The sequence below is a fragment of the Nicotiana sylvestris genome, chromosome 10 (assembly GCF_000393655.2).
Source record: "Nicotiana sylvestris chromosome 10, ASM39365v2, whole genome shotgun sequence".
Lineage (NCBI taxonomy): Eukaryota > Viridiplantae > Streptophyta > Magnoliopsida > Solanales > Solanaceae > Nicotiana > Nicotiana sylvestris.
Genome location: NC_091066.1, coordinates 95218386 through 95243694, shown reverse-complemented (window position 1 = coordinate 95243694; position 25309 = coordinate 95218386). Strand labels below are relative to the sequence as shown.

Here is a 25309-nt window from a genome sequence, read left to right as displayed (position 1 = left end):
AATCAATACTCCAAAAAGCCCCTATCACGTGAATCGGCCTCCGAATGACTCGAATATAGTCACAAACAACTTAATATCATCAAATAATATAGTAGGAAACAACCCCATACAATAAAGATTGGATCCTCATCAAATATCAAAGAGTCAATCTCGAGCTTTCACCCGGAAACTGGACAAAACTCATAAATTTTGTACACCAATTCAATTACAAGTCCAACTATACCAATTTCATCCAATTCCGACCTCAAATTGACCTTCAAATCATCAAATTTCTTTTAGAAAAGGTTTTTCTAAAATCCCCAATTTCTTCAATAAATTTCACCAATTAGATGCTAAAAAATGATGGAATTATGGAATATAAACAAATCTGAGTCAAAAATAATTACCCCAATAGAAATCATAAACATCCCCTCCAAAATCACCAAGAAACGAGCTTTCTAACTCAAAATCTAATATAATAACCAAAACCCTCAAAATAGATATGTTAAATAGACTGCCCAGGCATATGCTTCGCGATCGCGGACACATCCTTGCGATTGCGAAGAACAAACTTCAAGCTCCTCCAAAGGACCCTACGTGAACGCGAGGACAAGGTCGAGAACGGGAAGCACAACACATTCTTGAAATACATAACACGGGAACAACCTCGCAATCGCAAAGGTGTACAACTTGATGCCCCAACTGAACTCCCCCTTATACGCGAACGCGACTACCCTTGCGTGATCGCGATGACCAATGCTATCTAAAGCTTCGTGAATGTGATCACAAACTCATGAACATGACAAATACTTTGCCTGCCATCAGAAATACTGTACGCAACCACGCTGCCTTCTCACGATTACAAAGGAACAAACTAGACATCATAAATCAGCTACGCCGAAACATGAAGAAATGTTCTGAAACGCATCCGAAACACACACGAGACCCCAGCCCAATCACACAACCCAATCCTATAATATAACACGGGCTCACTTGAGACATCAAATTACACAAAACAATATTAAAATCACGAATTGCGCCTCAATTCAATCCTAAGGAACTAATCTAACTTTCAAAATTCAAAACTTACCATGAACATGCTTAAAAACCTTGGAATGACCTCAAATTTTGCATGCAAGTCCCAAATGACACAACGAACCTATTACAATTTCTAGAACAAAAATTTGAACCCGATATCAACAAATCCAACTCTTCGCCAAACCTACCAAACTTCTAAACCTTCGACTTTCCATCTTTAGCCAAAAAGTATGAACCTCCAAATCAAAATCCGAACATACGCCTAAATCCAAAATCACTATATGAAGCTATTGGAACCATCAAAACTCCATTCCAAAGTCATCTATATAAAAGTAAAACTCTGGTCAACTCTTTCAACTTAAGCGTTCAACCTTGCAACTAAGTGTCCAAATTCACTCCAAAACTTTCCCGAAACCAAACTAACCACCCTGGAAAGGCACGTTGCCAGAAATACACATATGTAAAGCATCAAATAGGGGAAATGAGGCTGAAATACTCAAAACAATTGGCCAGATCGTTACAAGATGATGTAAGTATCTTGCCTAAGCTAGGTCTGCGAGTAATTTCCATGTTAGATGTGATATTTGTTATATGTATGCGAGGTGGCGGGCGTATATGCATGCACCATGGTTATTCATGATCTGGATAGATCTAAGGTTGTTATAATATGCCTTATTTTTCTATCATGATTCTTTGATATTACATTTTCTCCATTTGTATGACTACGTGAGTTATTATTAAGGCTAAGAATCATATTTAGGCTATTTTCTTATTATTTTGAAATATCATAGGCTGTTTTTGCTATGTTGAGTTAATTTACTTATCCGTAGTCATACTGTTCAGTCATGATATTATATTTGTGCGTTATATCTCTACCTCTGTGCACTTTTTATATGTTATCTCACATGTTGTTGGCATCCTTGTTCATGACACGAGTTTACGCTGAATTGTGACATGTTGGTATATTTCGTGTGGTATATTGAATTATGTTTTTGGAAGATGTTAGCATATGAAGACTTCAACAGATTGATGGCTAATCTTGGCCATAGAGCATTTTTGATACTGATAGTGAGGTGACATGTGCGGCAAACCCCACATTGGGATCAAGGAAATTGATATGGAGGTGACGTGTGTGCTTGGCCCTATGCTGGGCTAAGTGATATTGATCGTTGACTTAGATCAATCAACATTTAGAAATGAACCCGCCCCTCTGAAGTCAGGTAATAACAGTGGGTCAGGCACAATGCCATATATGTTCATGGTGAGGGACTCGTGTTAAGCACCCATACAGTGCTGAGTATGTGTATGTGTGTGTGAGAGAGACAGGGTCCATGGGCTTTTAGCCAGGCACGTGAGCGTGCTTAGAGTATGATTAAGGGGTACTTCATGCCAGGCAATATGAATGTGCTAATATTATCTATACTTGATATTTCAACTATGATTCTTTGTTGAATTGGCATTTACAACTGACATGCTATCATATAGTTGTGTTACCCTTCATACTAATTGGTATTTGATGATTCTACTTGATGTTACAATTTTATCTTGTTAAATACTTGTTGTCACTATCCCAATTTTTCTCTGTCGGATGTCATGATGTCACCTAGTCTCTACGACTAGGTAAGCCTACCAAATAATAATAACTTGGTAGAAACAATTATCAAAATACTAAAACAAAGCTGAATAACTGGTATAACCTTCCGATACAAAACATAATCTCAACAATATGCTCCCCAAAACCATTCTAAAACATGTCTGAAACTCATCCGCCCCTCGAGCCTCCAAACAAAACCTTCACAAAAGTCTAAAAATATTATACGAACTCGCTCGCGCGATCAAAACACAATAATATCATATAAAACTATCGCACACTAAAACATATGAATTTCAAAGTAAAGTAAATCACAACTAACGTCCGAGTCCTATCAAATCAACTCCAAATGACACCAAATTTTGCAGACAAGTTCTAAATATCATAACAAACTTATTCCACTTCCCAAAATTAAATTTCAAGCTTGATAGCTAAAAGTCAACTTACGGTCAAACTTTTCACCTTCAAATTGCCAAATTTTTGTAAATTAACATAAATCAACCTACATACTTACAAATTCAATTTCGGGCATACGCCTAAGTCCAAAATCATGATACAAAGCTATCAGAGCAATAAAAACACAGTTTCGAGATCATTTTCACAAAAGTGAAAGATACGCATAGCCTCCTCGATATAAGTTAAATCAACGTCCAATTGGACTGTGCTGAAGTCAAAAACATGAGATAGATCATTGTAATACATCTGAAAAATAGAGACATAGAACACGGATGAACCACAAATAAACTAGGTGGCAAAGCAAGCTTGTTGGCCACCTCCCCAATCCTCTCAAGGATCTCAAAAGGTCTGATATAACTAGGGCTAAACTTGCCCTTCTTCCCGAACCTCATCACACCCTTCATGGGTGAAACCCAGAGCAAGATTCGCTTCCCAACCATGAATGCAACATCTCAAACCTTCCGATATGCATAACTCTTCTGTCTAGATTGGGTTGTACGAAGCCAATCCTAGATTATCTTGACCTTCTCAAAAGCATCTCGAACCAGATCTATATCTAATAACTTAGCATCTCCCAGATCAAAGAGCCTCATACAGAGTCATCTGAATACTCTATTGATAGATGTTGTTGTAGGCAAACTCTGCAAGTGTCAAGAACTGATCGCAAGCATCCCTGAAATCCATAACACAAGCACGAAACATATCCTCCAATATCTGAATAGTGCGATCGAACTGTCCATCTGTCTGAGGTTGAAATGATGTACTCAACTCAACCTACGTGCCTAGCTCACATTGTACATCTCTCTAGAAATGCGATGCGAACTGCTTACCCAGGTCAGAAAGGATGGATATCGGTACGCCATGAAGTTGAATAATCTTGCGAATATAAATCTGAGCCAGCCGCTCTACAGAATAGGTAGTCACTACCGGAATGAAATTAGCTGACTTGGTAAACCTGTCCACAATCACCCATACTGCATCAAACTTCTTCTGAGCCCGTGAGAGCCCAACAACGAAGTCATTTTTCACATGCTCCCATTTCTACTCTGGAATATCAAGTCGCTAAAGCAAATCACCCGGTCACTGATGCACATACTTCACTTGCTGATAATTTAGGCACCGAGCTACATACTCTACTTTGTCTTTCTTCATCCTCCTCAACCAATAGTGTTGCCTCATGTCCTGATACATCTTAGAGGAACTAGGATGAATGGAGTACCGTAGATTGTGAGCCTCTTGAATAATCAACTCATGCAACCCATCCATATTGGGCAAACATAGCCGTCCCTATATAAATAACACACCTTCATCCCCAATAGTAACCTCCTTAGCATTGACATGCTGACGTCATAGTGACGCATTCTGATATGATAATATAAAGGAGAGTAATAAACCACACAGGCAAGAACTCGACTAGGCTTTGAAATATCCAATATGGCTAACTGGTTGGATAAGGCCTGAACCTCCAATGCTAATGGCCTCCCCGCTGCCGGTAGATATGTTAAACTACCCAAACTCTTCGCCTTTCGACTCAAGGCATCGGCCATCATATTGGCCTTCCCGGAATGATATGGAATATTGATATCATAGTTCTTAAGTAACTTGAACCACCTTCGCTGTTACAAGTGAAGATCTTTAAATTTGAACAGATGTTGTAGACTTTGGTGGTCGGTAAAGACCTCACAAGGGACACTGTACAAATAATGTCATCAGATCTTCAATGCATGAACAATGACTGCCAACTCCAAATAATAGCTAGACGCGTAGGAAATTACTTTACCGTCTTGTATCAACGCAGCGACAAGTCCAACACGTGATGCATCACAAGGGAAAATGGGGCGCAATTATACAAAACAATCGATCGGGTCGTTACACCTATCTAAATTAATCATGTGAAGGTTGATGCCTTGACTGTCATATCTGAAAAGCATGTCTATTTCTCCGCTCGTTGTGTTAGGCTTAGCATGTTATTGTTTTACCTGTATTCCTTCATATGCTATTATTTTGTTGTTATCGCTATTATGGTTGTGTAAAGTAAGCATTGGACTTTTCCAAACTCGTCATTGCTTTCAGCCCCATGTTAGGCTTGCTACGTATTGAGTATACGAGGTCGGTTGTACTCATACTACATTATGCATTTTGTGTGCAGATCCAGGTGTTGTTGATCACGGTAGATGCCCGTGAGCCATATCCGGATTAGTTGGAGATCTCGAGGTGGAATTATTATTCCGTTTGTATGACTTTATGTCCCTTTTCGTATTTCATATTAAAACTGTTTAGTCTTTCAGAAAGTATTATATTTTGTTCAAACATTATATTTAGTATTTTATAGAGCGCATGCACTCAGTGACACCAGATTTTGGGGTAGATTCATTTGTATTGCCATTTTAACTTCAACTATAATATCATTCAGTTTTTTAGACTATTTCTTAACATTATTGAAGTTTAATTTTTCATATTTGTTGTTCATTTGCCTAACAAGTGGTGTTAGACAACATCACAGCTCCTGTAGAAGTTTGGATAGTGAAATTCAAATCTTAGCTTGCACGTCCTGAGAAATATTTCTAGAGAGCAATTTCATGCAGATAATAAAAATATATGGGGATAATGGATCTCCCTATCTAGTTCCCCTAGAAGGAAGAAAAAGATAAGGAGGTGATGCAAGCCATGATTAGATTAATGATCTTAGTGGGAAAGTTTTGGAATTTAAAAGAGTAGTGGATAAATGACTATTCCAATCGATCAAAAAAAATTCTAAGTCAATTTTAATGAGCATTTTCTCAAATTTCACAAATGGATTTCTTGAAAGAGTGAATAGCTTCCAACATAATAATAGCATTACCCAAGTAACGCTAATTTGAGTAACACTAGGGGTGGCAAAAGGGTTAAAGGAAAAGAGTTAACCACCCGTATTATCCACTAAAAATGGGTTGGATAATGAAATTTTTAAAAACGACTTGTATTATTCACTAAAAAATGGGTAGGATAATGAACTTTTTAAAAACGGATCAAATATGGATAAGAACCATATTATCCATTTAGAAAATGGATAACCAATGAGTCTAACTTTTACATTTGTAAAACCTCAAATTGGGGGGTTCCTCAAGTTAGGGAGACTAAGAATTCTCCCAAAAGTGATCATATGCAAGAAGCCATGGATAATATGGTTACCCATATTATTCGCCGGTTAACCCGTTTTTTATCAGTATTAAATATGAGTCGGGTCAGATAATTTATTCGTTTTTTCATCATACGTTTTCGACCCGGACTATATCCGACCCAACCCGCCCGTTTACCACTCCTAAATAGTACTAACAATATTATCAAGGAGGAATCTAATTTTATTAACTATAACTTGGTAATACTTTTTATTAGCTAGTGTTGCAAAGACTAATAGATCTATCGTGGTTAATGATGGTAGGGTTCTTAACTTTAGGAATAAGAGTGATATTGGTTTGACCGACATATGGATGAATAAATGCATGCTCAAAAATGCCGGAACAGATTTTAAAGATAGTGTTCTGCATAATAGAATGGCAATTTGAAAGAGACTATAGATTTGGCAAACGACCAAATTCAAAGAAACTTATTTACAGGATTTTTTTTAAAACATATTTACAAGATTGATCACCGAAAACTTAATCCAATTCTGTTACACTAATATTCTTTTATGCATGCAGCAACTATTTTTTGCAAACCATACTTTTAACCAATTTACAGTCAAGTTCATGTTGTCCGAGAATTGAGGACGTCACATTTCCTTGCTCATCTAAAGAAGGGTCCTAACACTAGTCTTTTTATGGCCCCTAAACATTGACACTTTCTTTTTTTCTTGTAGCCACATATCCAAAAAAGCACGTGTCAGAAGAATATATAATTCCATTCTCATGGCATATTTTAATTTTGTCAACGAAAACTAAACATTTTCCTCATTAATTTGTTAATTTTAGCGTGTAATTTATCCACTTGGTACACATTATTGTATTGGAAAAAAAACTGAATTTATATTAAAAATGATGTGGCATGACACGTGGATTAGTTGAATGGTCAAAGAACAGCAATTGACTAAGAGGCACGGTGAAGACAGCCACGGGAAGAAGAATTTAAATAGGCACGAGACGACGTATAGATACGAGTCTCGTACCAATTTAAATTATTTACAGCCAACGGATTAGAAGGCATTGAAAGCAAGGATCAGATGACAGAAAGGAGTCCAAATTCATTATTAAACGTTTGATACGTTATAAAGTTGGTATTTAATAGGAATGATTGTATAACGGCTTATTTAATGTCATTTATTGCTCATGATTATATCATTAAAGCTGAGGCTTTATTCCTTTACCTAGAATGATCTATAAAAGGAAGAAATATCATCATTTGTAAGGACACGGAATACTATTGAGAATTCATTGAAATACTTATCTATTTACCTTCTACTATTGTTCTCAAAAGTATTTTATTTTTTGTCTCCTGATTATCAGTAACCCGAATTTCTTTTTTAGCTTTGACCAAGGACTCAGATTTTTGGTTAAACAAATTGGTTCCGTTACCGGGAATCTGATAATCTTTCCTTTTAAGCTATATCTTATCTATTATCGTCACCATGTCAAACAATAACGCCGACAACAACAGTAACAACACATTGGGAAACCATGAGAATCAAATACATCAAAATCAAGATATCGTGGTTCCCTCTCCTTTAAATTCACCACGTCAATCTCGTGAAGGCACTCCTGTTACTGAATCCCGTGCTGATCAACAAGAGCAATCTGAACATTTTGAAGGAGTTACAACTGAAGCTTTGCAAAAGCTAATCGATGCACAAGTCGGCAAAGCTCTTCAGGCACTTGTTAGTCGATTGCCTGCTGCGCCACCTACACTGACTCCTAATAATAATACATTGGAGAACCCCCGTTCTGGTCTTGATAATTCTGGAAACGGAGCAACCCCCAGTGAACCACAAGAAGGGGGACCAGGTAATTTAAATAATTCATATTTGCAAAATTTAGTACTAACCTTGCAGAAACAGCTGAAGGAACAAAATGAGCGAATAGAACAAATCCCTGGAGTTCCACCTGTAATAAAAGGAGTAGACATGGACAAATACTCACAACAACCATGGAAGCCTAGTGCTGCTCCCCTTCCAATTCCGAAAAAATTCAGAATGCCTGACATCCCGAAATATGATGGTACTACAGACCCACGTGACCACGTAACTGCATTTACAACCGGCGTAAAAGGCAACGACTTGACCAAACAAGAAATTGAATCAGTATTGGTCAAGAAATTTGGAGAAACACTCACCAAGGGTGCATTAACCTGGTATTCTCTTTTATCTGAAAATTCTATTAATTCTTTTGCTGAGCTTGCAGATTCTTTTATTAAAGCACATTCGGGAGCACAAAAAGTTGAGAAAAGGATGGAAGATATTTTCAAAATCAAACAAGGGGATTCAGAGTTGCTTAGAAACTTCGTTGATAGATTCCAACGTGAAAGAATGACTCTACCTCGTGTGCCAGACAATTGGGCTGCTATAGCTTTTGCAAGTAATTTAAATGACAAAAGTTCTGAAGCCACGAGACGACTCAAAGAAAGTCTTCGAGAATTTCCTACAACCACATGGAATGATGTTTACAACAGGTATAGCATGAAGCTGCGAATCGAAGAAGATATCGTACCTAAGCTCCATCATGAAGAAAGGGGCGGTACCCGAAGGTCAGATTCCGAAAAAAGATCAGGTAAAAATAGGTACGATCCATATATGGGACCCGCAGGAAAGGACCCACGATCGAAGCAAGATAACCAGCAATACGATCAAAAGTTAAGGAACCGGGATTCTGGCTCTTCTTCAAAGTTCAGGAATGATCGGAATAGACAAGAATCACGTGATGATGACAGGAGTTTAAAGGCGCGATTCGGTGGATATAATTTTAACGTCTCTACCTCCGAGCTCGTAGCTGTTTTAAGAAGCATGGGAGATAAGGTACGGTGACCGAAAGAAATGCGGTCAAATCCAAGTAGACGCAATCCGGATCATTGGTGCGAATTTAACAACGATCACGGGCACAAAACTTCAGAATGCAGATTCCTGCAGAGTGAAGTAGATCATTTTTTGAAGCAAGGATACCTCACTGAGTTATTTAGTGAGAAAGGAAAACAAGCTTATATGAAAAACAGACAAGAACCACCACAACCTCATTCACCCAAGAGGACAGTGAATGTCATCAGCGGGGGAGAAGATATTCATGGCATAACTTATACAGCTTCCAACAAGGTTTCTAAGGTAACGATTACACACGGGAAACGGGTGCGGCAGGTCCTTGACAATGAAAGCATTTCGTTCGATGACGCAGATACCGAAGGAGTGACAACTCCACATAATGATGCACTGGTAATATCTTTACTTGTACATGATACTAATGTAAAACGAGTTTTGATTGATCCAGGAAGTTCTGTAAATATTATATTACTAAGGGTACTACGGGAAATGCAAGCTGAAGACAAAATGTTACCCAAGGTGCACACCTTGTCAGGCTTCGACAATTCAAGTGTAGTAACAAAAGGTGAGGTAATACTAACAACTTTTGCTATGGGTGTTGTGAAGGAAACTAAATTTCATGTAGTTGATATGGAAATGGCCTACAATATGATCATGGGAAGGCCATGGATACACGATATGGATGTTGTCCCATCAACTCTGCATCAGGTTATCAAATTCCCATCACCATGGGGAATTTGTCAAATTCGTGGGGATCAGCAGATGGCCAGAAGTGTCAACGCTGTAACAAGTACGAGCGCCGTAAATAAAGCAAAATAGCAATTACAGGAAACAGTTGAAGGTAAAAACGATCAAACTTCAACTGAACAAGAGAAAACAGATTTGGACTCAAGGCCTGACACAATTCAAGAACCTGAAGAGAATGAAAGCATCAAAACGACGATTGAAGAGCTTGATGCAGTGATGTTATTTGATCAACGGCCTGAACGGAAGGTTTATATCGGGGCTAATTTAAACACGAACATGCGAGGTATGATAATCGAATTTTTAAAAGCTAACTTAGATTGCTTTGCTTGGTCCCACGATGATATGACAGGGATACCACCAAATGTGATGACTCACAAACTCAACGAGGACCCTTCTTTCACACCAATAAAGCAAAAGAAACGGAAACAAGGTGCTTTCAAGAACCAGGTGATTCAGGATGAAGTCCAAAAATTATTAAAAATCGGATCAATCCGTGAGGTAAAATATCCTACTTGGTTAGCTAACACGGTGGTTGTACCCAAGAAAAATGGTAAGTGGCGTGTTTGTGTAGATTATACTGATTTAAATAAAGTCTGTCCAAAAGATTCCTTTCCCTTACCACATATAGACCAACTAATTGATGCGACCGCAGGTCATGAACTTTTAAGTTTTTTAGATGCATACTCAGGATATAATCAAATCAAAATGGATCCTGGTGATGAAGAAAAAACTTCTTTCATCACAGACAGGGGGACTTATTGTTATAAAGTAATGCCCTTTGGTCTCAAAAATGCTGGGGCAACCTATCAAAGGTTGGTCACCAAAATGTTCCAAGAACATTTAGGGAAAACAATGGAGGTATATATAGACGATATGCTCGTCAAAACCCAGCAATCTCATGATCATATTTCTCATCTATCTATTACTTTTGAAATTTTGCGAAAATTTAATATGAAACTCAACCCAGAAAAATGTGCATTTGGAGTTGCATCAGGTAAGTTTTTGGGTTTTCTTGTTTCTAACCGTGGTATTGAAGTGAATCCTTCTCAGATCAAAGCAATAGAAGAAATCCCGGATATCCTTACTAATAAAAAGGAAGTACAACGATTAACGGGAAGAATTGCAGCTTTGGGGAGATTTATTTCCAAATCCTCAGAAAGGTGTTTTAAGTTTTTCTCTGCACTTAAAAAGCAAGATCATTTTGAATGGAATGAAGATTGTCAGCAAGCCCTTAGAAATTTGAAAGCTTATTTGTCAAAACCACCGTTGTTGGCAAAACCGAAGGTAGGGGAAAAACTTCTCATTTATCTGGCCGTATCTGAAGTCGCGGTAAGTGCTGTTTTAGTCCGCGAGGACCAAGGTAAACAATCTCCTATTTATTACGTAAGTAAGTCCTTATTGGAAGCTGAGACACGATACCCACAGCTAGAAAAATTAGCATTAGCTTTGGTCATGGCATCTAGAAAGTTAAGACCTTATTTTCAATGTCATCCCATTGTTGTAGTTACTGCTTTTCCGCTTCGAAATATTTTGCATAAACACGAACTTTCAGGAAGATTAGCAAAATGGGCTATAGAACTAAGTGAATATGAAGTTATTTATCAACCCAGGACCGCTATAAAGTCTCAAGTACTAGCTGATTTCGTGGCTGATTTTAGCCAGGGGATGCATTTAGAAGCAGAAAAAGAATTATTAGTTTTTAATGGTGCGAACCCGGGGACTTGGGTTTTATACACTGACGGTTCATCTAATGTAAAAGGGGCAGGCTTAGGAATAGTCCTCGTACCACCTGCGGGTGAGACCATTAGACAGGCTATAAAATGTCATTCTATAACTAACAATGAAGCAGAATATGAAGCTGTAATTGCAGGTTTAGAATTGGCACGAGAACTCGGCATAACACAGATTATAATCAAGAGTGATTCTCAACTCGTGGTTAATCAGATGCTGGGGACTTACACAGCCAGAGAGTCACGAAATGCAAGAATACCTCGCAAAGGTACGGGAGTTAATAAAGTAATTCCAAACTTGGAAAGTAGTGCAGGTCCCAAGAGATGAGAATGTAGAGGCAGATGCTTTAGCAAACCTTGCATCCGCAGCAGACGTGGCAAACAATACAGATGCTTCAGTCATACATCTATTTCATTCCGTTCTTGAACCTGACAAAAACGAGGTAAATTTTAATCATCTAACATGGGATTGGAGAAATGAAATTGTTGCCTTTTTACAGCACGGAACCGTGCCTAATGACAAAGGAAAGGCTTACGCGCTTCGCAAAAAAGCTGCACGATATTGTTTATATCAAGGTAATCTTTATCGAAAGATGTTCGGCGGACCACTAGCAAGGTGTCTCGGTCCTTCTCAAACTGAATATGTCATGAGATAAGTACATGAAGGACATTGTGGGAATCACGCAGGAGGACGGTCACTGGTAAGAACGTTAATTCACACAGGATATTATTGGCCTAAGATGGAAGAAGAGGCAACCAGTTTCGTGTCCAAATGTGATAAATGTCAAAGGTACGGCAATAATATGCACAGACCAGCTGAGTTACTACATCCTGTTTTAGCCCCTTGGCCCTTTATGAAATGGGGAATGGATATCGTAGGTCCACTTCCACAAGCAAAAGGTCAGGTAAAATTTCTACTTGTACTTACAGATTATTTCACTAAATGGGTAGAAGCAGGGGCATTTAAACAGGTACGAGAAAAAGAAGTTAAAGACTTCATATGGCGAAATATAATATGCCGCTTTGGAGTACCAAAGGAGATCGTATGTGACAATGGACCACAATTCATTGGAGCACAAGTTACAGAATTTCTTCGAAGTTGGCAGATCAAAAGAATAACATCTACGCCATATCATCCAGTGGGGAATGGACAAGCGGAATCAACTAACAAAGTTATTATCAATAACTTGAAAAAGAGGTTACAAGATTCAAAAGGTAATTGGCCTGAGGTGTTACCCGGAGTACTATGGGCTTATCGTACAACGACCAAAACAGGCACTGGAGAAACACCATTTTCGATGGTTTATGGTACGGAAGCCTTAATTCCAGTTGAAATAGGTGAGCCAAGCACACGGTACGATCAGGCAACGGAGGAATCCAATAATGAGGAGATGCGGGTTAGCCTAGATTTACTTGAAGGAAGAAGAGAAGCTGCTTTGATAAGGATGGCAGCACAAAAGCAAGTAATAGAACGATATTACAACAGGAAAGCACGTCTCAGATTTTTCAAAATTGGGGACTTCGTGCTTAAAAAGGTGTTCCAATCTGCAAAAGTTGTTAACTCAGGAAAGCTAAGTCCAACATGGTAAGGACCATACAAAGTCCGTGGCATTGCGGGAAAAGGAGCATACCAGTTGGAAACAATGGATGGTAAAGTTTTACCCTCACATTGGAATGCTGTCCACTTAAAAAGATATTACTTTTAAGAAAGTACCTACGGTCAGGTATCATCATGTTAAAATTTCTCTCTTGGTTTATTAATATTTTACTAACGATTTTAGATGCTAGGCAAAATATCCTAACTCGTGCCAAATGATGAGTCACAACCTGCAAGGCAAAATGGAGTATTCTTAAATTCCTAGCCCAGGGTTACAATTAATCTGATGGAAATACACACGAGTTAGGCAGTCTTCATCTATAATCACATCGTCGAGTCCCGTATATCTTTCTGTTTCAGGAAAAGGGCCAAAGTAAAAGAAATAAACAAGTGCTCAAGGCTTCATACTTCACCACTCAAACACTTGGGGGACTACATATTATACACAGATAGGTGCAAAGAAACAGATACGAGTATCGAACAAAAATCGGCCACAAAGAAGCAAGTGTTGAGAAAAAGTTACGAAGTCTTCAGCATTCATGAGAACAACAGAGTCATCTCTCAAACTCATAAACAAAGTCACCTCTCAAACCCTTCTTAACATGTAAAGATAGGGTCATGACTATGTACTGAAACAGGTTATAAAAAAAACCTTGTTTAGTTTATGTTATTTACAAATCTGTTACAAGAAAAACAGTTACGAGAAAAGTTGTAGATGTATTGTAATACATGTAACAGTCAAACACTTGTTAAAAGTTTATGAATGAAAACTTGCCAAAGTTGTTTCATACAAAACGTGTGTTTTCCTATTACTTTCATCGTATTTTAACACCATTATGAAGTTGAGACGTCTTCTTCATTAAGTGTCGATAAAATAAAAGGGCCCTCTTTTATAAGCCTCATGTCAATAAGTCATGGGAAGAATCATAAAGCATTTTCAAAGGATAAAAATGCTAAACTATTCTATAAGTCCTAAATAAGTAAGGAAAAGGCAAGAGTAGAACACATTGAAGTACTAACAAAACTTCTTGATATAATTAAAAAGACTAAGTAGAAACTTAGTCAATAAAAGTTTATACAAGTGCCCCATTATGATAACTGGGGACTTTCACCAAAAAATCCTTTTTAAAAAAAAACTAAGGGATAAAACCATCATTCAATTGAGGGGGTTGTCACGGAAGCTTCAACTTCCACAGACTGGGTTGTAGAAGTTTCACCCTCTGAAGCTGGAATAGCAACATTTTCAGGAACTTCAAGGGCAGGAGAAGGAGTATCAGTAGACTGTTGGCTTTTCTCGATGGTATCTATGACTTTGGCCAGTTCAGACTGCAAGTCAAAACCCTCTTGAGCAGCTTCCGTCAAAGCATCACGACGAGAATTCAGGAAAGCCCAACTCACTTCTATGTTAAAATTTTCCTCTAGAAGTCCATATTCCTTTTCCCACATAGCAAGATCGTTTTTTAAAATTTGATTTTCAGCTAAATGGGAATCAAGGGAAGCTTCAAGAGAAGCATGAGAACTCTTCAAGGCTTGAATCTCGTCAGAAGAAGTCTGTAAGTCAGCCTGAGCTTGAGTCAAGCTTTGCACTAACTCTCCTGCATATTCTTCCTTTTTAGCCAAAAGTGCCTTCAGCTCTCTAACTTCTTCACTAGCTCTGGATAATTGTTCTGACAAAGAGCATTCCAAAAGCACTTTGTCTCTTTTCAATTGGCTTGAAGAGGCTTTGACTGTTGCTAGTTCAGAAGTTAAACCACGGTTTTGCTGTTCTAGGAGATTTTTATCTTCTTGCAACTCTTCTATGGTACCTTGAGCATTTTCGAACTGCTCCTTCCAATTGGTTGCTTCAAGTTGGGCTCCCCTAGCTATTTCCTCAGCCTCGTGGACAGACTTTTCAGACTCACGAGCTTTTCTTTCCAGTAAGGAAATTCTTCTCATTAATTCTGTGCCAATAAGGTTAGGCTACAGAGGTAAATCATGGAAATGAGAAATTGAAGATAATTTAAAAAAAAGGAAAAAAACTTGTTGGTAGAAATACCTTCAAAGTACAATGAACTACGTCATTCATCAAAGTTAAGCAGCTATGGCTCTCCATCTTCTTCTTCTCGATATCTCCAATTAGAGGTTCGAGCCAAACATCGGCTCTTCCGGTCTTCCTCAGGAGGCTATGATTGGTAGGAACCTCCAAAGTAACACTTCTCATTGTCATATTTCCGCTGCTAGAACCTGACTCTGTATGATGAACAGAGGGAAGAGGAGCAGTGGAAGGAATGGAAGGAATGGAGGGAAAAGATGTAGAAACCAACACTGGAGCAGAAGCAGTTGCAGACGAAGCAGCCAAGGGAACAGATATAGGAGCGGAAGAAATTGGCAAACAAACGGAAGTTGTTAAAGCTGGTAAAGAAACACTTACGGCTGGCAGAGGAATGGAGGAAATAGGAACAAATGAGGAAAGAGGAGCTTCATCAAAAACAGGTCTGAGCTCGTCACTCCTGAAACCACTGTAAAAAAGGTGCTGAATTGACTCATTATTATCTCTTGGTTCAGCATCCTCATCAGATTAAATCAAAACAGGCTCGGTGGCGGAGGTACGAGCAGGAGTGTTTTCAATTTCATTATCAATGATTATTCGTATCCTGGCCCTTGGCCTGGTAATTAGGGAGGTACCATCCTCTTCTTTTTCAGAACTTTCCTTTGTAGCTTTTCTTTTAGGCAGCAAGGCTCGAGCCTTATCTAAATCCAGAGCAGCATTCGCAGACATGCGAATGGCCATAGCTACTTCAGCTGTCATTCCTCTAATGCCAAATCCTGATTAAAGAATGGATATACATGATTAAAGTTGAGGAAAAAGTGCTTAACATGTAAAACAAAAAAAAATTTAAAAAAGGGGGGATACCATGTGTTTTGACTTTCTAGCCATGTAAAGAAGAAATTGATTTCCAAGTTCTCTGCTCCCTAGTAGCAATCTTCAAAAGTGAGTCTACCCAACCACGAAAGTTGGGAATAGGTTCCACATCTCCCATGGTTGCTACAAAAAACCAAGAAGGGACGAGGTTAAAAACAACATTCTTTTGAAATTCTCAAAAGTAGGTACGGTAAATAAGAGGAAACTTACGTTCAAAATTCCACTTCTCAGGAAAGGGAATATTTGTTTCGCCAATCAAATCCACTGTACGGACAGCAACGTAACGGATATACCATCCACGATCTTTATCATCCTCAGGGTTTACCAAAACTTTTTTGCTCCTTGTAGTTAAGGTGAAAACCCCATGGCGTATTAAGTTGGGATGATATAGATGAATGAGATGAGAAAAGGTGAAATTGACATTGGCCTTAGATGATAAATATCTCAAACAAGCCATTGTTCTCCACACCAATGGACCAATTTGGGCCAAACAAATTGTAAAGAAACGACAAAAATCGAGAATAACTGGGTCAATCGGAGGATTAAAACCTAAAGTGAAGGGGTAAGTGTAAACAGAAGAATACCCATTTCTAAAAGAGGAAATTCTTTGATTTGGGGAAGGAATTGACATTCGGAGACTATCCTTCCAGTTACAATCTCTTCTTATGGTGGGGATTGTAAGCTCGGTTACTAATGTTGGGTAAGTATCGGCTCTTTCTAAATTTTTAATTTGTTTTTGAAGAGACGTTTTGTCACTTTCAAAAGACAAATCGCCGGGAACTATATCATCAACTGAGGGTTCTTGAGAAGTATCAAGAATTTCCCTACTTTTAGAAGAAGGGGCTTTTGGGATAAAACTCCTTGAAGAAGAACCAGAGGAGCAGCCTCGCGTAGATTCTGACCCTGTTCGAAGCCTACTTCCTTCGCCTCTTCTGTGTCTAACCGGGGCGTTGGGGAATTGATCTAGAATTGGAACTTTTTACGGTTAGGGTTTGAAGAAGACATTGTTAAGAAGGAAGTATGTGCTGAAGATTTGTGAAGAAGGCAAAGGAAGACAAAGTTATGTGTAAAATGGGAACCGTCAACTTTTTAAGTATAATGATGAAAAGCCTATAATAAAGGCAGCTATCACTTCGTAAATAGTGAGAATGAAGAAGTCTCGAAGAAGGGTATGAATAGCGGAATCAATTATAAAATGACACATGGACAGAACATTAAATGGAAAAGACTGCTGAGACGTTAGTACTGTCATGAGCATTAATTGTGGCAAAAGTTCTTTTTACATGAAGATCCACTTCCCAATTATTTAATTGATAAAAAAATAGAAAGTGGGGGGACTATCTGTATTGGAAAAAAAACTGAATTTATATTAAAAATAATGTGGCATGACACGTGGATTAGTTGAATGGTCAAAGAACAACAATTGACTAAGAGGCACGGTGAAGACAGCCACGGGAAGAAGAATTTAAATAGGCACGAGACGACGTATAGATACGAGTCTCGTACCAATTTAAATTATTTACAGCCAACGGATTAGAAGGCATTGAAAGCAAGGATCAGATGACAGAAAGGAGTCCAAATTCATTATTAAACGTTTGATACGTTATAAAGTTGGTATTTAATAGGAATGATTGTATAACGGCTTATTTAATGTCATTTATTGCTCATGATTATATCATTAAAGCTGAAGCTTTATTCCTTTACCTAGAATGATCTATAAAAGGAAGAAGTATCATCATTTGTAAGGACACGGAATACTATTGAGAATTCATTGAAATACTTATCTATTTACCTTCTACCATTGTTCTCAAAAGTATTTTATTTTTTGTCTCCTGATTATCAGTAACCCGAATTTCTTTTTTAGCTTTGACCAAGGACTCAGATTTTTGGTTAAACAATTATCTAGAGAGGATAAGAAATATGCTGAATACAACATCTTTTAATGGAGAGAAAACATTCAAAACTTAAAACATTTCCTTCATTTAAACCAAAAAACAGAGATGATCCTCGTTGCGTTTTTGTTCATCATAGATATGTCGGTTTGAAAGACATAATCCAAGGATCTTCACTGCAAAATGATACAGCAAACAATAATACTTTTGACTCCTCCAACATTTCCATAAGGAATGAGCTGGTCAAGCATGCTGCCTCAGCTTATATTCAGTCAGCAACATCTCTTGTAAACAGAGATCAACCTTTGCTTGAAGCTTTTTGGGGGAAGATGATTAATTCTTTAAGTCTCCCTTCTTGTTGCCATATGTATTTTGCGATCCCGCTACACACTTTCTTTCGATCTCTGAAACACACTTTTAATAGGATAGGGAGATTTATTCGCATGATTTGACTTACATGCATTGACAATATAACCAATTTTTATACTATCAGTGCAATTATATCAATTATAGTAGGTTGTCCGCTTTATTAACCTGATAATTATAATTGTATGGCAATTTTATGTAATTACATTTTATACCGTCAGTGTATAAAGGTTAAACTCTTATTAATAATGCACGAATTCATATTCTTACTTTATTTGTTTCTATTTATTTTTCATTTCCTAAATCTTTCTTTCATATTTTCATGGAAAAGTTTTGATTTAAGACATTGAGAAAGAAAAATATAGTAATATGAACTTTGGGATAGTGATGGTTTACATCAGGTAATGTTACAAATGAGAGAACAATTAAATGGAGGGTGTGATATGTCTTTACGTTTGTAAGGACTCAACATGTCGTTTTGAGTTCTAATACCTTATTTCAAATTGGAAATATTTTTGGGTGTATTTGTTGGTTTATGACTTATGTATATGGGCAGAATGGATTTGCTGAGGTTTGGAATTGATATGCAACACTTAGCTCCTATTTGGAAGCTATAAGTTGCAGGATTTAACCAAAGTCTGATTTTTGAATAAATGAACTAGGAATCCAATTTTCAAGGTTTTAATAGGTTCGTATTATGATATTAGAATTGGGCATATGATCGGATTTAATTTTGGATGTTCTTAGAAGGATTCAACAGCATTTATCGAATGTTGGAAATTTGAAGAACTTAAGAGTTCATAAGTATGACCAAAAATTGATTTTATTGTTATTGGACTCCGATTGATATTTTGAGATTTTAAGTATGTCTATATAGTTGAATATAACTTGTGTCCAAAGTTTAGAACTGACCCGAAGGCAATTCAAAAAGAATGAAAATTTAAGAACTTACGTTAAATTCTATGAGTCTCGATTCTTTGTTGTGATATTTCCTGGGTGTGTTGAGCCTTTGGACAAGTCCTTATAGGATATTTGAACATGTAGGAAATATTGGATGGACTCCCGAGGGGCTCAACTGAGTTTCGACGCATATGGAGCAAGTTCCGAAAGAATTAAGTAGTTGAGACAGGTCTTTCCTGCAGATGGCCGGACTTCAAAAGAGCATTTCTCCCTATCTATAAAGAACTAGCAAATTTTGCCGTGCTTTGCATGGTCGCGAAGCACATAAATAATTCATCAAAAGAGAATCATGATAATGACTAATTTAGATGTTATCCCCCTTTTCACGAGAGAGAAAACGCTAATATATAACATATTATTGGTTAATTAATTTATACTTTTTTTAGTAGAAACTTTTATGTATTATATGAAGATTATTTAAGTATTCAATGACCCAACCGATCATTTTTAAGAATTTGTGTTCAGTTTGGTAGTTTGAGGCCATGAGTAATTTCATATGGTGTATTATGACTTGCGTGCAACATCGGTTTTGGTTTTTCCAGTGGTCAGGGATTAATTTAGATGAATGATCGTCATTTTGGTAGCTTGAAGTTGAAAGAGTTGACCAAGTTTAAATTCTATATATTTGACATCGTATAGGCGTTTTAATGATTCCGTTAGGTCCGGATGTTGATGTTGGACTCGGATGTATACCCGAAATTACATTTAGGTGTTTTTAGAAGGTTTCGGCACTATTTGACGAAAATTGGCAATTTGAAGGTTTTGAGGTTCATAAGTTTAACCGGGAGTTGACTTTGATGAGATCGGGTTTGGATTATAGTTCTGGAAGTTTTAATAGTTTCGTTATGTCATATGAAACTTGTGTGCAAAATTTGAGGTCATTCCGAGTTGATATGATATGATTCGGCACGAGTTTTGGAGGTTGAAAGTTTAAAAGTTCTATAAGTTTGATTTAAGGTGCAATTCATGGTTTTGATATTGCTACACGTAATTTGGAGCCTCTAGTAGGCTCGTATTATATTTTTTGACTTGTTGGTATGTTCGGATAGGGTTCCGAGGGGCCCGGGTGAGTTTTAGATGGGTTTTGGACCATTTTGGGCCATGTTAGTTCTGTTGGTTTCTGCTGATTTTTGGTCCTGCATTTCATCTTTCCATTCGCATCCCTGTATTAGCATTCGCGGAGTGTTAGTGGTGATCTTCTTCCTTTTGGCATCCCTGCCTTCGCATTCTAGTAGTGTGGAGCTGGACTGGGCAAGTCATGATAGATTCCTCTTTGCATTTGCGTTGGCATCTCCATGTTCGCAATTGCCTGGCAGTTGTGTTCATCGTGTTCGCGAGGATTATTCCACGAAACATAGCATTACTTTGCGGCAGTGTTATTTGTTCATCGTAAACACGAGGTTTCTATCGTGTTCGCGAAGGGTATACATGTTCACTAATTATAAAGTACTCTATTTCGAAAGTTTTGGTCATTTTATCACATTTTGAGTTATGTATCTCGGATTTTGGCGATTTTGGAGGGTATTTTCACCACATGGATTGGGGTAAGTATTTTGACTCACTTTTGATCATATTCCATATTCCATCTTTAATTTTGGCATCTGATTAATGATTTTAGAAGAGAAATTAGAATTTTTTGTCTAAATCTTCCTAAAATGAATTATAGAGTTTTGAACATCGATTCAGAGTCAGATTTGTGTGAAATTAGTATGATTGGACTCGTATTCGAATGAGTTACCGAAATTTGTGAGTTTTGTCAGATTTTTGGGATGCGAGACAGGGTTGACTTTATGGTTAACTTAGAGTATTTGATAAAACATTCGACCTTTATTTTTTGGGTTTGCTTTTTATGGTATTATTTAATAATTTTGAGTTGCTTTTGGCAAGTTTCGAGCTGTTCGGAGGTAGATTTGAGCGGGACAGCTCTTTTAGTGTGTCACTTTGTCTTTTTTGAGGTAAATGTCTTTCCTAACTTTATTGATAGAATTTTTCCTACTAAATTATATAGGTTTCCACTTGCGGAGGTAATGCATATACGATGTGACAAGTATATGTGCATGTGCGAGAATTTTCCATGCTCGGGAGGAGGAAATTGTATACTTTCTTGCTACTTTGATGAACCTGGTGGTTCTTTGATTTATAATTTATTTAATTCTATAACTAAGAAACTCAATTAGATATGTTAGAAATCACGTTAGATTATCTGTTATCTTAATAGGATTTAATGTGTTGTTCTCAAGAATTAGCATACTTAATTGACAATAATATCATGAAAATCCATTTATACCTGTTATTTTCTTGCCACCTGAGTTCCTTTATCCTATAATATGTGTAAAGATTTGGGTCTTAGGGCAATTTTTGGCACGAGGGTTAATTTCGTGCGGTTGATATAATTTTGGCACGATGAGTAGATTCGTGCAGTTTAAAATGAGATTGGTTTGTGGATTATTACCATGCGAACGGAAAAGAAGTTGAATTTATGTAACAGTTACACATTCATTAAGAACTTACATACCATTTACATTGATTTCTACTAATATTTGTAATTTTGTATGATACTTTTTTGATGACCCAAAAGTTTGATGACCCAAAAGTTTGGGTCATCACTTATGTTGCAAGTGAATTCATTATTTTGAGGCCTAAAAACCTCCTCTTTACCTCACCTTGATTTACGTGTGTGGTCCGGACCTATATCCGGAAAGACTTCTATGTGAAAATATGAGAAATAGAATTTTTTAGAGTTAAAAAAATTGATTATGGTTGACTTTGGTCAACATTTTGAGCAAACAGACCCGGATCCGTGTTCCGACGATCCCGGGAGGTCCGAAGTAAAATATAGAACTTGGGCGTATGCCCAGAAATAAATTCCAAGGTCCCAAGCCTTATAAATTAATTTGTGAAAGAAATTACTTTACTGAATTATCTAAGAAATGAAGAAAAGAATTAATGTTTGAAACCATTGTTATCGGGCCCGTATTTTGGTTCTGGAGCCCAGTACAAACTTGTTATGGTATTAGAAAGATAACTGTAAAATTTGGTAAAAACGGAGTTTATTTAACGTGAGTTGGACTTCCGTTTGAAGAGTTATGAACTTTGAGAGTTTTTGATGAAAATGTTTAGTTTTGAGGCTTAATTCATGATTTTACATGTTATTTTGATGATGTGATCGCACGAGTAGGTCCATATGATGTCTTTGAGTTAGTATGCACACTTGCTTTGGAGTTCCGAGGGCTCAGGTAAGTTTCGGGTAGGTTCCGGGATGTCTTAAGCTTCAAACATGGATGTTGCAGGTTTAGAGAAGTGCAAATCTCTGAACCCGCCAGCGCTGACCGCATTGGTTTTGGTGCTGTCCGCGATGGGGGCTGTGCGGCCGCACTCGATCACTGGTTCGACTTAGGAAGCCTATATCTTTTGATCTACAAGAAATTATGAGATGATTCAAAAACGAAAATTGTAGCCCTTCGTATCTAGTTTCCAGAAGATAAATAAATCACAATTTGGACGTCTGTAGAGAAAGTTATATAAAAAAATACTAAAGCATGTCTCTGCCGTCCACATGGAGAGTTGTGCGACCGCACTCAATTTTGTGCAGTCCGCACAGGGGGTCTGGGAGGGGTATATTAAAACGAGATTTTCAGTTATTTTTCATTTTCAAAACCCCAAAAACATAAGAGGTGATTTTGGTAAGTGATTTCTAACTCATTTTCTTTACTCCTTAACTTCTTTTTACAAGATTTCATCCTAGAATCTAGGGTTTTTATGGTAGAATTGGGATCTTTGGGAAAATTCTAAGAATATTGAAATTTGGGGAGTTAGACCTCAAATTGAGATCGGATTCAAAAAATAATTATATACCCGGGCTCTAGGGTGAATGGGTAATCGGATTTTGGTTCGAACCTCAGGGTTTTGACCATGTGGGCCCGGGGGCAATTTTTTTTTGACTTTTTGCGTAAAACTTTGGAAAACTCATTTTCATGCATTGGGGTTAATTCATTTAGCGTTTATTGATATAATTAAGTAACGTGTGACTAGATACGAATGAATTGGTGGTGGAATCAAGGGGTAAAGCGATAATTGAGACGTGAATTATTTTTGTAGCATCGAGGTAAGTGCTTGGTCAAGCTTGAGGGATTATGAGTTGTGTCCTATTTGTTGTGTGTTATTTGTTGAGTACGACGTATAGGCATGGTGACGAGTATCTATACGTTGGTGTCAAGCATGCCCGTGAGTCTTATACTATGATTAATGTGACTCCGTTTTTATTGTTCATGCCTTTTGTGATGATTTCTATTGTTGAGCAAGGCTTGTGGAAGTAATATCGGTATTTGAATATTGAAGAGCGTTGGCTCAAGTTAAAAAATTAATTGTGGAAGTATAATTAGCAATTGAATCTTATAGAGCATTGGCTCAAGTTGTGAAGCGAGTTGTGAAGTAAATGTGAAAAGGAAAAGAGAAGAGGATTTTTGATATTATTCCCTCGCCGGGATTCGATTGTTTTACTATTGTTCCCTTGCCAGGATTTTAATGTGATTTCATTTATTTTCTTGCCCTTATTTCTTGTAATTATTGTTTTGGTAAGATAGTGTTAAAGCACGAAGGGTGATGCCGTGCACTTGTCCTTGATTTTCCTGACTCTTGCTGATAATTGAGTTATGTTATCCTTTACGTTTATTTATGGATTTTCTGTTGTTACTTGATTTTATTATGATATTATTGATTCCCTTGCCAGAATATTGTTGTTCCCTCATTGTTCCCTTGTCGGGGCTCCTTTGTGATTGGTGTTGAATTGTATATTTTGATCGAATTGCACGCTGCAACAATATGATATTTGGATCGGATTGCACACCGCAATAATATTATGATTGGATCAGTTTGCACACCGCATCAACAATATAATTGGATCGGGTTGCACGCCGCAACAACAATATAATTGGATCGGGTTGCACGCCGCAACAGTGATAAATGATATGGATTTGGTTGCACGCCCAATAGTATTTTTATGATTTGGATTGGGTTGTGCGCCGCGACAGTCAATAATAAAAGTGTTTATTGGTTGGTTACGATTTCCTTTTCTTTTGTTGTGAATTCTAAATTGTCTTTATGTTTTTTTCTCGAATTACTTTTGATAAATGATATTCCCCTGTAGCATGTCCCCCTTCAATCTTTAATTTTTTATTTCTGTTTTATTTTCCGTTGTATATAATGTAACTGCACAGGTTTAGTTGGTTGTCTGGTCCTAGCCTGATCACTACTTCGCCGGGGTTATGCCAGGCACTTACTAGCACATGAGGTCGGTTGTGCTGATACTACACTCTGCACTCTTTTGTGCAGATCCCAGTGCTGTAGACTTCGGACCGCATTGAGATTGATGTTTCTTGTTCATCAGGCGACTCGAGGTAGTCCTGTAGGCGTCTGCATGTCTTGGCGTCTCCTACTATCTACTATTCCTATTTCTTTCATATATTTCCAGAGATAGTGTTGTGTTTATTTATTTCATACCTTTATTTGTAGTACTCCTAGATAGTCTGTGAAGTTGTGCCACCAGTCTTGGGTAGATTTGTTATGGATTGGTATTAGTAGCATTATTAAAACATTACAATGCATCCTTCCGCTTATTCAATTCTATCGTTATCTAATTGTTGGCTCTTACCTGTTATCGGATTAAAAAAATGAAACAAGGTAAATAGTTCAGTTTGTTGGCTTGCCTAGCTTTCACTAGTAGGTTCCATCATGACTCCCAAGGGTGGCAAATCCGGGTCGTGACTAGTTGGTGTCAGAGCTTTAGGTTACATGGGTCTCACAGTTCACAGACAAGCTTAGTAGAGTCTGAGGGATTGGTACGGAGACGTCTGTATTTATCCCCAAGAGGCTACAAAGTTAGGAAAACTTCACATTTATTCTTTCCTATCGTGTGATTTGGTTTTTCAATGCTAATTGAATTTATACTATGTTCTTTCGCAGATGGAGAAAACACGTGCTTCCTCAGCCACTGACCAGTAGCCCGAGCCCCCCGCAATAGCTCCCACGAGGGGCAGAGGGCGAGAGCGAGGCCG

The 25309-nt window shown here is 37.6% G+C and overlaps 1 long non-coding RNA gene across 1 annotated transcript; it reads right to left on the bottom strand.

The window, feature by feature from the left end:
• Positions 1 to 15819: 15819 nt before the first annotated feature.
• Positions 15820 to 16377, bottom strand: LOC138878938 (uncharacterized). The gene is made up of 3 exons (XR_011402663.1): positions 16249 to 16377; positions 16030 to 16161; positions 15820 to 15941 (listed from the first exon to the last, which is right to left on the bottom strand). It is a non-coding gene; the product is annotated as an uncharacterized lncRNA (long non-coding RNA).
• Between the last annotated feature and the right edge of the window lie 8932 nt (positions 16378 to 25309).